Here is a 10,182-nt window from a genome sequence, read left to right on the forward strand (position 1 = left end):
CCTCGGCCGCGAGCGGGTTGGCGCAGCTCTACTAGCAGAGCGTCTACGGGTGGATCTGTCAGTCGAGGGTCGTCGGTTGGTCCAAAGCCGGGGCCTCTGTGTAGGTCTCGGGGTTGTCTGGTTGCAGGGCGGCGGCACTGGTGGCGGGAGGCGCGGCGTTTGTGGGCGAAGCGTGCATCTCAGGTGCGGGCGGGCAACCATGGCCTGGCGGGTGGTTGACGGAGTTAGGGTGCGATGGTGGGGTGTGAGCGCTGGGGCATACCACTTGCCCAGTCCTTTGACTGGCCGACGGTGGCGGCGGACGTTGTCGTCATACCTTGCCAGAAGGCTCCGTCGCCGTGCTCCCACTCATGTCGTCTTGCTTCAGGTGAAAACCTGATCTCCGCGGATCGAGCAGTGGCGGCTATCCTTGGTTGTACCCTTCTTGGAGGCACTGCTTTGGAGGCCTGACTTCGTTGTTGTCTGATTCACCTTTCTATTGTTGTCGGTGGGGTGGTGTATCGGTGGCCGGCACCTTTGTATCTTTCCTTGAGTGTGTGCGTTTTGTGCATTGTTCAGTTTGTCGGATGTATTCGGTGATGGTTGTTCTATAATATAAAGCGGGGAAACTTTTTTCGGTAATATGTTAGTACTAGTGGCCAAACTAAGTAGTCATTCTCAAACTGATTGCATGCTTTAGGCAATCAACTTGAGATTTGATCAATTTAAGATATAAACGCCGGCGCCGGTCCGTCCTGTCTCCGGTGGCCTTAGGGCCATGGAGACGGATTGGACCTCGGCTCTTGCCGGTGGGAGGGCTCCGTTTTTAGAATTTTTTTCGAGCTTTGTTAGAGTTTGTGTCCTGCTCAGGAAGGCGAGACGGCGGCGGCTCCCTGAAAAAGAATAAAGGTCTCCCCGCCTAGCCCCCGTTCCGGTGATGTCTCTACCATCATTGGTGGGTGTGTGGAGGTGTGTCTCTGATGAATCTGTCTTTGATGGATTTGCTCAGATCTATTCGTCGTTCGATTGTCCTTGGCTCCGTCCATTGGCAAATCGTATCCACTGACGTGTGTATCGTGGGTACGTACAATCGATTAAGGACGAGGAGTAGGCTCTATCCTGGTCTCTGCCCATTCACAGTTTTTTTCCTTTTTGCCCAGTTACATTTTTCCTTTTTTCGAGCTTCAAAATATATTGTACAACTTGGGATTCAAACACATAACCAAGTGGTTTAATCCCGACCATAGTTACCAACTGGAACAGAAGGCTTGTTGTATGTACTTCTACTTCATTTTTTCTTGTTGCGTACATTTCCGATTTTGGTTCTACGAGATTTTCTGAGCGATTTTTCTTTTCCTTTTTCTTGCATGGTTTTCACTCGGTTTTTTCCCTTTCTTTTTCTTTCTTTTCACCAACTTTTTCTCAAATTGTGAATTTTTAACAAAATCAGGAAACATTTTCTAAAATCCTCAAACTTTTCCTAATTTGCAAACATTTTCCGAACATGGGAACTTTTGAAAAAATTAACTCATGAACAATTTTAAAATTCGTAAACATTTTCAAAATTTGTGAACTTTTTAAAAATCCATGAACTTTTTTCCAAATTCATGATCTTTTTAAAATTTTAACTCGTAACAATTTTAAAAGTCACGAACTTTTTCCAATTCATAAAGTTTTGAAAATTTAACTCATGAACAATTTTTTATTTAGTGAACTGTTTTTCAAACTCATGATTTTTCAAAGCTAGCGGGCAAAGCGAGCAACCGTGTGAATCTGGCGAGCAGCCGAGCGAACTGGCGCAATATTGGGCCGCAGTCCGCTGGCATGCGCGCGAGCGCCAACTTCCAAACTTGCGCTGAAAAGCACTGACTAGGAGTTCCCCAGTTAGACGACGCCACGCACAGGAATTTGTTCGAAATTTCAAAAAGTTTGCCTTTTCAAATATTGTTAGAAAAGATACAAATATTTGCATTTCAAAAAGCAACGACTCTTTCAAAATTGCTCGAAATGTCAAAACATGAACTCTTTTTTAAAAAAGCGTGAATAAAGTTTTGAAGGCGAACCACTTTTGAAAAATACAAACAAATTCAAAATTTCAAAAAAATCAGAAAACTATTAAAAATTTCTGAATTTTCTTGAACATTTTTTGTATTTGTGTAGAACGTTTTATAAAACAGGAACGTATTTAAATTTTCGCAGATATTGTTTTTAGTTTCTTACCTAGTTTGAAAAAAGGAAACATATTGGGCCAAGGCCTAATCTTTTTTTTTCTGTTTTTCTGCTCGATTCGTTAATTCATTTTCTCTTTTGTGTACTTTATTATTCTTTTTGAAAACTGTTCGCAAAATTAAAATATTATTTGGAATATAAAAATGACAATTTTATGTAAAAAAATAAATTATGATTCTAAATTATTTTTCCTTTAAATATTAATTAAATTATTTAGAAAACATTTAGTGTTTTCAATTTTAGTGCTTTGTATTTACTATTTATCTTAAGTACTTAAAATAATAGTTTTAATTGCCTGTTTAAATTGTGATTCTCCCTTGTACTTAAAACCTCACATGGACCACTACAATGGGCATGCCCACCTGCTTGCGAAACTTGGGGTCATTTCAAGAATGTCCAAAGAAAAAACATATTTAATGTAGGTTGTGCGGTTACGCCCATTGTTTCTAGGCATGCGTTAAATGACTATATTTTTATTGCCTTATATGACCTATTCAAGGCACCATGCCAAGTTGTTTTGGTTTTTTAGAAATTTTGCAGTTTCTGGAGTTTTCTTGGTAAAAAAAAGGCTAATAAATGGTAGGACGTGTCACAACTTGCATATGGTGTCAAAAATCATGCAAATCTTACACGGATATCTACCATGGGCATGGCGACCTGGTTGCAAAAGTTAGGATCATTTCAAGCATGTCCAAAAGTAGACCATGTTGAACGCAGGGTTTTCGGGTAGGCCAGAAGCCTACGTATGAGAGCATGTTTCGCACCATGTGAAGTTGTTTTGGTTTTCGACAAATTTTCCATTCTTAGAAGTTTTCTCAATCGAAGACCAACAAATGGTTGGACATGTGGCAACTTGCATCTGGTGGAGGAAATCATTCAAACCTGACATGGATGCCTACCATGGGCATGTCCACCGGCTTCAAAAAGTTGGGGTCATTTCAAAGATGTCAAAAAATAAACCATGTTGAACTAAGGATGTTCGGGTAGGCTAGAAGGCCCCGTCTGAGAGCTTGTTTTTCTCTCCATCTTTGAAATGACCCTGTTTTTTCCATAGCTTTTGACGACCAATTATAGGCATCATACCATTTTATTTTTGGTTTTCGACAAACTTTGCATTTTCTAGAGTTTTCTTGGTCAAAAAAGCCGATAAATGGCTAGAGATGTCGCAACTTGCATACGGTGTCGGGAATCGTTCAAACCTGTCATAGATTCCTACCATAGGCATGCCCACCTGCTTGCAAAATTTGAGGTCATTTCAAAGATGTCCAAAAATAGACCATGTTGAACGCAGGGTGTTCGGGTAGGCCAGAAGGCTCCGTCTGCTAGCACATTGTTTCTCGACGTCCTTCAAATGGCCCTAATTTTTTTATGGTGGCCTTCTATGCCAACTAAAGGAATCATGCCAAGGTTTTTTTTTGACAAATTTATCAGTTTCTAGAGTTTTCTTAGTCAAAAAGGCCGATAAAGGGTCGAGTATGTCACAACTTGCATACGATGTCAGAAACCTCTTAAACCTGACATGGATGTTTATCATGGGCATGCCCACCTTCTTGCAAATATTGGGGTCATTTATCCATATTCGAAAAATCACCAGTTGAGAGGAGTGTGCCAGACTAGGCCAGACAAGTGCATCCGTCAGCATGTAGTTTTTTTTTTCTAATTTGAATGTTTCTATTATTTGCAATTTCTGGCATTATCAATCAACATGAACATTTTTATTTTGTCCTAATCATTTTATTGAATTTTTCAACAATTTTGAAATTTTAAATTGTTTATGAAAATCTTATAAACTTTGAACACTTTTTACAAAATTATTAACAATTCCAAAAATTGATGAAAAATTGCAAACAAAATACTTTTATAAAAAAGTATCAACTTTATTTTGAAACACAAACATTTCCGAAATTTGTGAATACAAATTCAAAAACGGGAACATTTTTTAAAATTATAAAAAAAATTGAAACAAGAATATTATTTGGTGTTCGAAACAATATGACAAATTTTTGAACAGGTTTTAAAAAGAATAATAAATTTCAAAAAGGAGATAAATAAATTAACGAAAATAGAGGAAAACAAAAACTTGGAAAAGAGAAAAAAATGCTTCGGCCTTGGCCCATCTAGGCATTGGAATCGATTCCGTCGGGCGCCTGTTGTGTCGGCTGACGCATTCTCGGTTTTGAAAAAACATTATCAATTAAAAAAAGGTTCTAGATTTTCAAAAATTTCTTGTGGGTTGATTTTTTTTGCCGCGGCTAAAGCCCAGTTTAAATAAACACGAACAAGCCTGTAGAGTTGGAGTTTGAATATCCTGTGGTGCACATTTTTTGAAGATTAAGAAAAGATAAGAAATGCTGAAGTCGCCAAATAGGCTGTGTGTGGGTGGTAGCGTATCGGGGGCACCCCTATTTCTCCCTTATATTGAGACGTAGAGAAGCCTCGCGTTAAGCCGGACACTAGATGGGTCAGCCCAAACAAGCGGGAGGGGACAACCTCGATTTTTCACTTTTTTTGGTTTTGTATTTTTTTTACTTTCATTTATGCTTCCAAATATTCTAAATAAATATATTACAAAAACACTTTACATGAAAATATTTGAAGAAATGTTAACGAAACATTTGAAAAATGTTAAATGTGTATTGAGAAAATGTTTCTGATGTGTACAACAAATATATAATGCGTGTGAAAAAATTTAACAAGTATTTAAATTTTTTAATTCCAGCACTTAAAGAAAGTTAAACAAATATTTCAAAAATGTTAATGAAGCATTTAATAATGTTAAGTGTGTGTATAAAAATTGTTGCTCATGTATTAAAAAATATTAACCTTGTATTCCAAAAATGTTAATCCAAGTATTTGAAGCAAATAAATTAATCAAGCATTTGAAACATATTAACTTTGTATAGAAAAAATGTTGACCATGTATATAAAAATGTTAAAATATTATTTGAAAAATGTTAATCAAGCATTTGAAATATGTTAAATGTGTATTGGAAAAAATGTGAGAAAGTTAAACTTGTGTTTGAAAAGTATTAATCAAACATTTGAAAATTTTAAATGTGTATAGAAAAAATGTAGACCATGTATTAAGAAAAATGTTAATCTTGTATTTGAAATTATTAATCATGTATTAGAAAAATGTATTGGATGTATACCAACAATCCTCTAAAAAGATATATACCAAAATGTGTATGAAAAAACTGCGAAAACCGAGAGAAAAAAGCCAGAAAGAACGAGAAAGAACTAAACAAAACCGAAGAAGAAAACAAAAAATCCGGTGAAAATAGAGAAATAAACAAAAGAAAAAAAACAAGTGGAATAGCCGGCCTTTTTGCCTTAAGTTAGTTGTGCCTACACTTTTATCATAGAGCTGATAGTGAGCTAGTTGTTTGTGGCTCGACCCTTGATGCAGGGACCTGCATTCGATTCCTAGACTCTTCAATTTCACCTCTATTTATATCCCTGCCCTCTTCATTTTCTCCTCTACTTATTTTATTAAGTGTTCGCTAATGGGTCGGCCTTTTAAATGTTCGCTAGTGGCCTGGTCCGTACCGGATGACGTATTTTCAAAAAGGACCATCATACCCTTTATTATGAAGGGGTATGGAGAAAACTCCACCGTTGATGTGTTTAGAAGGGGTGTACATAAGCAAAAGTGTCGTAATATTGCCACCCCAAGTAGATTCGCCTCTTTCCCTAGATAACAAAACTGGTGTATAGCTTCCAACCCCAGCCAACTTACCATGTCTCGCAAGCAACTAATGATTGTAATTTTGACAAGTTCACATCAATCCCTCTAGAAAACAAAAGTGGTGTGAAGTTTCCTACCCCCAAACAATTGGTCCCTTTGTCCCAGGCAATTAGTGGTGGTTGTTTAGGCAACCTACATCTTGTACCAGACAAGTAATGGTTGTTATTTAGGAAACTTTGCCTCTGACTGTGATGGCGGAATAGAGGCGATGAGGTGGAAGCCAAGAAGTAAGGAGTTGTCGAAGATGACAGCATAGATGGGCCTTGTACCAGAAAACTAATGGGTTTTTTCTTATGTTACAATTGAAATGGTTTGCTTGTTTGAAGCAAATAAATTAATCATTTCAGTGCACTAACCACAACACCAAGGTAATATCACCGGAAGTAACAGAACTTGCGTTTGACGTTCAGTTTGGTGCTAAAACTTTAAGAATACGGATTTATAGTCATTCAACTTGCGTTCTCATGCAAATACAACCACTTCTCTCGTATTCAGACGTATCCCGCGCTTACGTGGCACGCCAACGTGGCTATGGCCCATTGTAAGTGATTAGAACTGCTCAGTGCGGCAGGCACTCATTTTTTTTTGCATAATCACCCCTCTGTATTTAATTAAACATAAAACCCCTCAATAACATGTGTGGGTCCCACTTATCAGCACGGGTGGAAAATAAAAAGAGGGCGTTGGGGCATCCAAACTCCCAACCTCATATGCAACCTCATATACAACGCACGCACAAGCTAACCACTACACAGACTACATACAATGACTATTTAGAGATACACTTGATTTTATATTGTACATAGTTCTTTTTCTAGATTCCTCTTTTCTCGGGTTTTTGGAAACTCTTGCCTTTTTTCGCCAATAAAATTTAATGAAAAAAAACAGCATCAAAATATATAATGATTAACTTATAACGTACAAAACTTTTCCGTGAGCGAGATTTTGTTTTGATTCCCTTTTTTTCCGGAAGGGGCTGGAAAATCCGTGTTTCAAAATATCTCAACAATTCCAGTTTTTTCACCCAAATTTTTGAAATGAATTTTTAATTCAATTTTGTAACGTCTAAATTTATTTAGGTTGACAAACAATTTAAATAAGTTATTGGAAATTCAGTTCGGGAGAAAAAAAAACAGGAATACGAGTAGTTGTGATGGCAAAATTATAAAATTCAGTGTTTCTCTATATAGGCACTGACAGGTATTTGGTTTTGTGGTTAGCTCGTGCACTGACACGCTCGATGTCGAGAGATCGATTCCGTTATTCGCCTATTTTTCAGCAAAATTATTCGGGTGCCCGAACTTCAATCTGACACAGTGACAGGTGGCCCCTGCATAGATTAACCTAATTACCTGTTTAGTCTAACACATTGTTCGTATCCTACTGACTAGTAGGCCCACCCTAAATTACCCTAGATGTTCAACGTGAATCGGTGGTGGTGTGATGTACAGCTACCTGTTTTAGTAACAGGTTGTGGTTTTGGACCTCACTGTCCCATTTTTTTCATTATTTGAGGCCTTTTGTGCATAATTAAATAAACTGCAAGTGGTGTTTTCTAAAAAAACTGGCGTGCTAGAGTCACCCAACACCGTGTGTACTCTAACCACTGACAAGTGGGCCTTCACCAGGCTGGCACGCCATGTGAGCAGGCCATACGGCTAGATACGAGAGAAATCATTGCATTTGCACGAGAACGCAAAGTTGAATGACCACAAATTTGTATTCTTAAAGTTTTAGCACCAAACTGAACATCAGACACAAGCTATATGACTCCGGGTGATATTACCTCCAAACAAAAAGCTATTTTAGGGTATCAAATTAGTGGATATAAATATCTACAAATCTTAGTTGATTTAGGCAAGTACTGTTCATATGTGGACAACTTATCCTATTGGAAATAGCAACTTTGGGGCAAATTAAATTTATTTGTTGCTAAAAAACAAATCTCTGGGCAACTCGAGCCACCTCTCTAGCAACTAAGTTAACTATCATGCTTTCGCCAAGTTTTGGGTGAAACAAAACCCAACACTCTTTGGGAGCGGATCATTGGGCAACTCACGCAGAGCATCTCTAGCAACTAACTATCAGACTCTGCATCTCTAGCAACTAACTATCTCTAGCAACGTACTTGCCCTACCAGACTCTGCGTCTGACACCAGCTGAAAAATCGCCGTACCAATTCACCCAGAATTCCAAAGTATGGGGTTTATGTCATTAGCATATCATCTGGAAGATGTTTTCGTGAACCGTTCTCATGTATCCCCAATGCATTTGTACTATCATTAGCATATCACTACTTTATGTGCCAACCATTTGTAATGACTATGGATTAAAAACATGTCCTTCATTCTTAAGCAAGCCGTCAGTCCCGATGTAGCAAGCCCATTTATAATTTGCCTTCATCATGTTTAATTTCTAATTTTAGCCATGTAATCCTCATTTTTCACCATCCAATCCATTTTTTTAAAATGCACTGCCCAATCCTTGATGAAGCATCAACTGTTCAACAATGTTGTTCTTTCTGTCGAGGGAAAAACACACAATGTTGTTTCTACAACCCCACTAGTATGAGAAGACAAAACTAACTGGATATACTACTTGTACAACAGTTGAGCAAATTGAAGGCTGAACAAGGGCATGGATGTCCACAATTTGTTTATTTTTCCCAAACCTAAACTCACAAACCCAAGGGCTCAATAGCACCAGGATCTGGCATGTGGAGAAGGCAGCCGTAACTGAACATTTCATGCACAGAGCACACAAGCTTAAACGAGCAGTATACCACAAGAGACCAGGGACGCATTTTGCAAATCATTCAACAATCCAGTAGTTCAAGTACGGCACATAATAGACGTAGTGTCAGCATACAGGTTTACCAGTGTACTACTCCCTCCGTCCGACCACGACCTGCACCGCCGCCGCCCAGGACCTGCACGCGCCAGGGTCTCGAGCGCCTGGACCTCGAGCTCCCTCAAGCTCGAGCTCCTTTTGCTGCTCCTCCGCAAGTTGCTGCTCCTCCCCTGCTCGTGTGCTTTCACCAGATGTCCGCTGCTCATGCTGCTGCCGGTGAGAAGAAGTACAGGGCTCCTTGCTTTTTCATCTCCAGTACCAGACCTGTACCTTGCTCCCAGTATCTCCTCTGCAAGCACTCCCAGAAGAAGTGCAGGGCTCGGCCCTGTACCTTGCTCAAGCTCCTAATTGCGCTGCTGCCGGTGAGAAAATGTGCTCCAGAAGCTACAATTTCGAACACAATTTCTTTACATTGCACCGTGTACCTTGCTTGCTCTGTAATTACCGAAAAAGGGTTTCCTCCCGTTTTGTATTACAAAGCACCAACAACGATCACATAGCAATGCTCGGGCGAGAAGCACAACAAGCCCAAAAGGAAAAGAAAGAACAAAGAAGAAAGAAATGCCAACAACGGCAGCTCGACAAAGCGCGGAGACCCGCCACCGCTGCGCCCTCCGGACTCGACCCACCACATATCAAGGCTCCGATCTGCCGCGTACCAAGCAGCACCTCCAAGAAGGGATGCGACGCCAACAACGCTGCTGCCCGGACGTGTCCTAGGGTTTCCCCCGGCACGCGGAAGGGAGTGGGGGATGGATACCTCCGACACCCTCCAGGAAGGAATGGTGGCACCCGTAGGTGTCACCGCATCGGAGCCGGAAAAGCCGGCAAGGGATTTCTCCCGAATTCCAACCCCACCGCCCAACCAGGCCGGAGCCAACCAGTCACCTCGCCGCCCACCAATGCGCCACCGCGGTCTTAACGCCACCCACGCCGCCTCACTGAGATCACCACCACGAGACCAAGAGGATGGAGAGAGACGCACGAGGCGACGGAAGCAGCAGCACCGGAGCCACGCAGGAGGGAACTACCTCCACCGCAGTCGTGTAGGAGGACCGAGTCTCCGGCACCGTCGCGGTCGCCGTCCAGACGCAGCAGCAGGGCATACCAGGCCACCCCTGGCCCGGCCAGACCCAAATCGGGCCCGTAAAGCCCCGCCGGCCACGCTGCAGCAGGGCGGCACCAGCGCCGCCAGCCACCACCCGCCCATCGTCGCTCCCCAGCCTCCCGGAAGCCACGCCGACGACCCTCCCGCCGCCGGCCCACCCAGGGCCCAGATCTGGGCCTAGCGGGCGCCGCCAGATCGCGCCGCCCCCCCGCCAACGGCAGCGCCGCCGTCCAGTAGATCGCCCGCCACCACGCCGGAGAGCCCCGCC

This window comes from Triticum aestivum, chromosome 3D, assembly GCF_018294505.1.
Source record: "Triticum aestivum cultivar Chinese Spring chromosome 3D, IWGSC CS RefSeq v2.1, whole genome shotgun sequence".
NCBI classification, from domain to species: Eukaryota; Viridiplantae; Streptophyta; class Magnoliopsida; order Poales; family Poaceae; genus Triticum; species Triticum aestivum.